Here is a 6,404-nt window from a genome sequence, read left to right on the forward strand (position 1 = left end):
ACATAAAAGAAATGAGTGGCTCATCATCAAATAATTAAGTTGTGTACTCAAGCTTTTTAATTCTCCTTGTCCTTGTGAATATCACCATGTAAGCAACATATATATACTGTATGCATCATGAAAATTCATCCACAATCACCCATAAATCTGATCTGAATAACAACTATGTAACCCCAAGCAATACAAGTATCATCATCATAGGCAACTCATAACCGCAACATAGCATGATGTATCATTTAAAAACTTTAGCCACATAAGAATAATCACCATTGATAAGAATCATTAGGTACCAAATACTTCTAAACATAATGCCAACAATGCAATATTAGAAGCATAGCATATTCTCCCCCTGAACCTGTGCCACCTGTTCACTGTCATATCTGATCATTGCATATATCAGTAAGAAATATCAAGGCATCATCATCAATCAAATATACATCAAGTCATCAACAAGTTATGAGGATCAAAATCACTTCTAATTAACATCCACAGACTATAGTTATCAATCATCAAGACATAAAAGATATTTGTCTAAACCATATCAGATCATTTTTATGAGTCTGTCCCACAGCTTCTTCATCAAACTGACATATACGCGACTGTGCAGCTTCGAACTCACGTATATACATGACTTGTCTTCATGATAACTGCGTATGAGATTAAGAACACTGAAGTTTCATACTTTCAGCTCCCCCTGAGTATGTTATGTCTGTATACTGTGTTATGCCACATCTTTCTGGTTGTACTTCCTTCTTCTTCCATACCTTGGAGTGTGATGATGTTTTCTCCTTTTGGTATGTTGGTTAGAATTTGCTCTTGCATTCTTTTGCTATGTGCCAAAACTTGTTACAAGCATAACATCTTATATGTTTCATATTTCCTCTATAGCAGTCAATGGCTTTGTGACCAAACATATTGCAAGCAAAACAATATCCCTTAATGTACTTGGAAGCTGATGATCTTTATGTGTGAGGGTTAATAGCTTGAATCATTCTACTTCTGCATTTGGCTGCAACATGTCCAAAATTACGACATGTAAAACATTCAACATTGTTCATTAGACGAAAGAACCAATTATCACTTCCATAGTTAGGAGTAAATGATTTTCTTTGAAGACTTTCTTTCCTTGGTTGTTGATGGGGTTGACCTCTTATCTCCTTGTTCAGCATTTCAGATTTTTGCACTAGAGTTCTTTGCTTCAGTTTGTGAGCTAGATTCACCTTTAATAGTTTCATGAAAACCAAGACCATATTTGATGGTAGGAGACCTTTGACTACTAAGAATATCATCCAAAATCTTAGTACTATCTTGAAATTGTAAAAGTTTATCCTTTTCTTCTAATTTACTTTTTAGTATATTTACCTTAACCTGATATTGCTCTTCCTTTTCAAGATACTGCTTCTTCATGATTTCTTCATCTTTTCTTCCTTCTTCCACTTGTTGCCTTAATTCAAGAACTTCATTTTCTTGTTCTTCAAATGCTTGGAGTAGTTCTCCATTCCGCTTATTTGAATTTTTGAGATCTTCTTTTATAGAATCGACCATAGCTTCAAGACCATCACAGTAGCTGGTTCTTTCTATAAGTTCCTTGGTTGTTGTGTCCTTTTCATTCACTTCATTTCTCAATGATGTCACTTCATCCTGTAGCCTTTGACTTTGGTCTTCCTTTTCTTTGTATTGCTTCTTTATTTTGTTTCCTTCCTTTAACTGGGATTTTAACTTGGTAACTTCTTCTTTGTAGGCACATTCCCTTTTATCAATTAAATCCTTTTGATCTCTAATTGTGTCTATGAACTTTTTAAATTATGCCTCTATTTGGTTTCTTTCTCTTTCATCCATAAGAGAAAATTCATTTGTTTCGTTGTCACTTTCATTATCTTCAAATGAAGAGAGAAATGTATCACCAGAGGACAAAAAATTCATATCTGATAGCTCTTTTGCTTTTTCATCTTCATTCTGAGGTGATTCTGAATCTGAAGAGTTGCTTCCACATAAAGGCCAATCGCCTCTCCTGTTGTCACAGTTCCTTTGAGATTTCTTCTTCTTTTGAGGTGCTTTCTTCTTTTGCTTCTTTTCCATTGTTACTACGGATCTCCTTCAAGCGATCAGGATTCTACCAAAGGACCTGCTTTGATACCAATTGTTCGAAATAATACTAAGGGGGGGGGGGGGTGAATCAGTATTTACAAATCAATAACTTTTTCATTTCCATAATCAGATTTATATACACTACTTCAATTAAGGGAACTCACACGCAATTGTTCTTAAGGCAACCGATGTATATCTAGTGAACTTATGATTCAATTAATTAATCATATGTTGATCTTTAATCAGTACATCAGTGCTTTATTAAACATTAAATAGTAACCATGTGAAGAAATAACAGAATAAACCATCACACATAAGCAACACACATGAACACCAAGATTTAAAGTGGAAACCCATAACATGCATATTTTATTTTGATCTAACACTTCATAAGATATGCATTATTGTTGCACTTAGCCCTTTGATCTTCTCCTCCTTATATATTTTTATCCTTTCTCAATATTCTTAGATGGGATCAAATAGCTGTTACGCCACTCAATATTGTGGGCTAATACCATGGTATTGACCCTTAGTATTCTTTCACCTTAATTACCTTAATTTTTCATCCCATACGCGCTTTTTCTTCTATGAAAGTGTGTGCATACGTATACGCTCTTTTTGTATAGTGAACCTATGTGTACATGCTCTTTTTGTACAGTGAACCTGCGTATACCACTTAACATACCTGAAAAATGTCCTTTTTCTTCAACTCCTTGATTCTTATTTGTAGTCCATTGTTCCTTCATCTTATTCTTTTATACCATTACTTTGTTCCCTCTGAATAGACCTGTTATAATATGATTTGTGATTGTACATTACTTCTGAACTGATTCCTTTGAACTACCCTGCATTTTGTCACATCTGTAAACACAATTGCCATGCATTTTGTCACATCTGTAAACACAATTGCCATGCATTTTGTCACATCTGATATCTCTCCTTTAGATTCATCTAGTTACGTAGTTTCATCTAGTTACCATAAACAAGTGAGTTTTTCTACTACAACTGGGTTGCCATCAAGTACAACACATGTACCATAATGCCAACATTTATAAGGTTTCCATATTGTGAATATCACGTTTATAAGCATATCTATAAGGTTTACATATTGTGAATATTATATTTATAAGCATATATATATATATATATACATATTTATTTTGGAAATGTATTAGCTTCGATAGGGACTTGCTACTTCACATCTGTTCTTGTTAGATTTGGATTTGTCATACTAAATCTATATTTCCATTCACAATTATGCTTATGTCTTATAATGGTGTTTAATATGCAACACTTTCCAAATCACTATTAAAGCCATATTTTTATTCACAACTTATGTGTGTGATATACTCTGGATCAAGGTATCCTGTAATTCCTTTCACTATAGTGGTAACATGAGAAGGCTCCCCATCCTCCTCATCAATCCATACCTTTGAAAGACAAAAGTCACCAAGGTTTCCTTTTAAATTGCTATCTAGAAGAATGTTCATTTTTTTTCACATCTCCATGAATAATCTTTGGGGTACAATCTATGTGCATGTATTCCAATCCTTTAAATAAAAATGGAGATATTGTTACGAATTAATTCCCTTTAAGAGATAAAAGTATAAATCTACATAAGAAATATCATGAAAAATATGTCATTTTCCTTTTGAAGCATATAGTTTACATCTACCAATGTTTAAATTTTTATAAAGTACATCACATAAAAGAGGACATGAAAAAACTAACCATATGTTGCATCTAAAGCTATTTTTACTCTCATTTTCCAATTTAGTTCTAAAGTTGCGTTAGGACCTGGGAAATGAAACAGAGCCAAAGCTCCCTTTAATTCTTTGATCCTCATTGAATTCTCCACAGTAATTAATTTTGTGGCACGATTTCTTGGTGAAAATTTACCTAAATTCATTCTACATAGGAGTTGGTATTCTGCATCATGCGTGCACTAATTTTCGATTTTTTGTTTTTAACTAGTTAGTATTTTCACTGGTTACATCGTTTATAGAGGTTTGCAGTTTGACAAAAGAATAATGGAATCTGTAGTATAGTAGCTCATGAGACCTTTGAACTTAAAATAATCCATACTACTTTGGATTGCTTTCCAGTCGTAAGTGGATGTCAAACTATTTGCACATGGAACTTGGCAGATAGATAGTATCATTTTTTATGCATGTTTAGAAACTTGTTGTAGCTGGGTATTTGTTCTTTCAGTGGATCTATCTTTTGCTGATGCAGTAGAGATGGGATTCACTGATTGATTACACGGTTGGTTTCAAGAGTCCCGAGTTAGATTTTTCAGGATTCAAATGCTTGAGAGGTGTTGATAAGGGGCTCGGGGCATTTGGGATTCAGCAGGAAAGATTTGGTAATAAATGGGTTAGGCTCTGAGTTGTAGTGTCTCCAATGAACATGCCTTCTTCTCTGTCATCCAGCAAGGGGATTTGCAAAGGGTGGAGGTTTCTCTTGAGCAAGAGCCCCATTTGATCTCAGAGACCACAATCTATGAAAAGATGTCTCCATTGCATATTGCTACTGCAAATGGCCAAATTGATGTCCTGTCATATCTGTTGGACTGGAATTTTCATCTTGATGCCCTAAGTCACAAAAAATAGACTCCTCTGATGATGGCCGCCATGTATGGGAAGGTTTCCTGCATTGAGAGGCTTCTGCAAGCTAGTGCAAATATACTATTGTTTGACTCGTTGCATCGGAGAACTTTCTTGCACTATGCTGCAAACTATGGGCACACTAATTGCTTGGAAGCCATTCTCTCAGCTACCCAATCTACTCCCATTGCAGAGTCTTGGGGATTTTCCCAGTTTGTAAACATGAGAGATGGGGTTGGAGCCATTTCATTACACCTTGCGACCCAAATGAAACATGCAGGGGTTGTTCAAATGCTAAAGAGAAATGGTTTTTTAGTTTTCACAACAACTGGAGCTCATGGACGACCAGCGATCACGCCTCTACACCTTGCTACTCGAGGAGGCTGCTTGGATTTTGTGCGAGAATTGTTGGCTTGGGGTGTTGACTGCATTTAGTGAGATGTGTCTGGATGCATACCATATGCGGTAGCCCTTAAGTACAAACACTCTGCCTGTGCAGCCTTACTGAATCCCAGTTCTACAGAACCATTGGTTTGGACTACACCATGGAAATTCATAAATAACTCAATCCAGAGGCTAAGCTCTTGTTAGAAAAGACCCTTATGGAGGCCAATCGAGCGAGGGAGAAAAGCGTTCTATTTGGAGTTGCCTCTTCGGTGTCTTCTTCCATTAATCAAGAAAACAACATTAAAGATAATATTTCTGATGTTAGTGAATCTGAGGTTTGTTGCATTTACTTTAATCAATTATGTACATATGAAGTTTAGGATTGTGGGCACAAAATGTGTGCCCTCTGCACTCTAACACTATGTTGTCACAATAAACCTAATCCTACCACAACATATTCTCCTCCTCCAGCTTGCCCTTTCTGTTGCAGTAGCATAACACAACTAGTGGTTGTCCCTCCCAAAGAAAATCTAAGAGTTTCAGTAAGGCGAGAAACAATTTCAAAGGAATCTCAGTCAAGGGATCTTTTGGGGAGATAAGTGGAAAAGGGCCTGAAAAAATTCTAGAAAATTTTCTGACAACAATGATTGGACGAAGAAGAAACCTTGATTTGTGATGCCAAATATACTAGTTGAACTTTCAACCTATGTTATGGCATTACTAGCCAGTCCTTGCACTCCCATCTTATAGATATTGCTGCAGGATGAAACATAGATCTTTCCAAAATGGATTTCAAAGCCTATAATTCTATGTTTATTCATTCAAGGATCAAATCTTGTTTGATTGCAAATGGAGCAAATGGTCAGTGTTTGTCGCATGAGCCAAGTATGAAAGGGCTCTATAGCTTGAGGGTTGCTTGATGTATGAAAGGGTTGTTTATTAGCTGTTACCAAGGTAGATGAATTGAATCTAAGGGAATTTGTTTAGGATCCAGAGTTCAAATAAGAAATATGCAAGCAATATTTCAATGATGACCTTGATTTATTTGGTACTAGATTTGGCTCCCTCATTTTCATATAGTAGATTTATGTACAATAGAAAACATAAACAACATTGTATATTTCTTGATTCCCACCATTAATGCCATATCCTCTAGTTATATGCATGGCCTCATCTATAGTTTCCTTTCTTCGTTACTACTCTTACCTATTCTACTGCCTTACGATGTTTCCTTTGCAACATCAGGGGCAATTGCTAGTTAGGTCCATATACTACTAATGTAGCCCCTTATTGTTATTAGTGAAACCCCCTTATTTTATTGTT

General features: G+C 35.6%; 1 pseudogene; it reads left to right on the forward strand.

Annotated features, from left to right (window-relative positions):
- The first annotated feature begins 4,460 nt into the window (after window positions 1-4,460).
- LOC149149201 (putative E3 ubiquitin-protein ligase XBAT31 pseudogene) lies at window positions 4,461-5,757 on the forward strand (annotated as a pseudogene).
- The last annotated feature ends 647 nt before the right edge of the window (window positions 5,758-6,404 follow it).

This window comes from Pinus tabuliformis, chromosome 9 (assembly GCF_031772625.1).
Source record: "Pinus tabuliformis cultivar Carrire ecotype Pingquan chromosome 9, CPIR1, whole genome shotgun sequence".
Lineage (NCBI taxonomy): Eukaryota > Viridiplantae > Streptophyta > Pinopsida > Pinales > Pinaceae > Pinus > Pinus tabuliformis.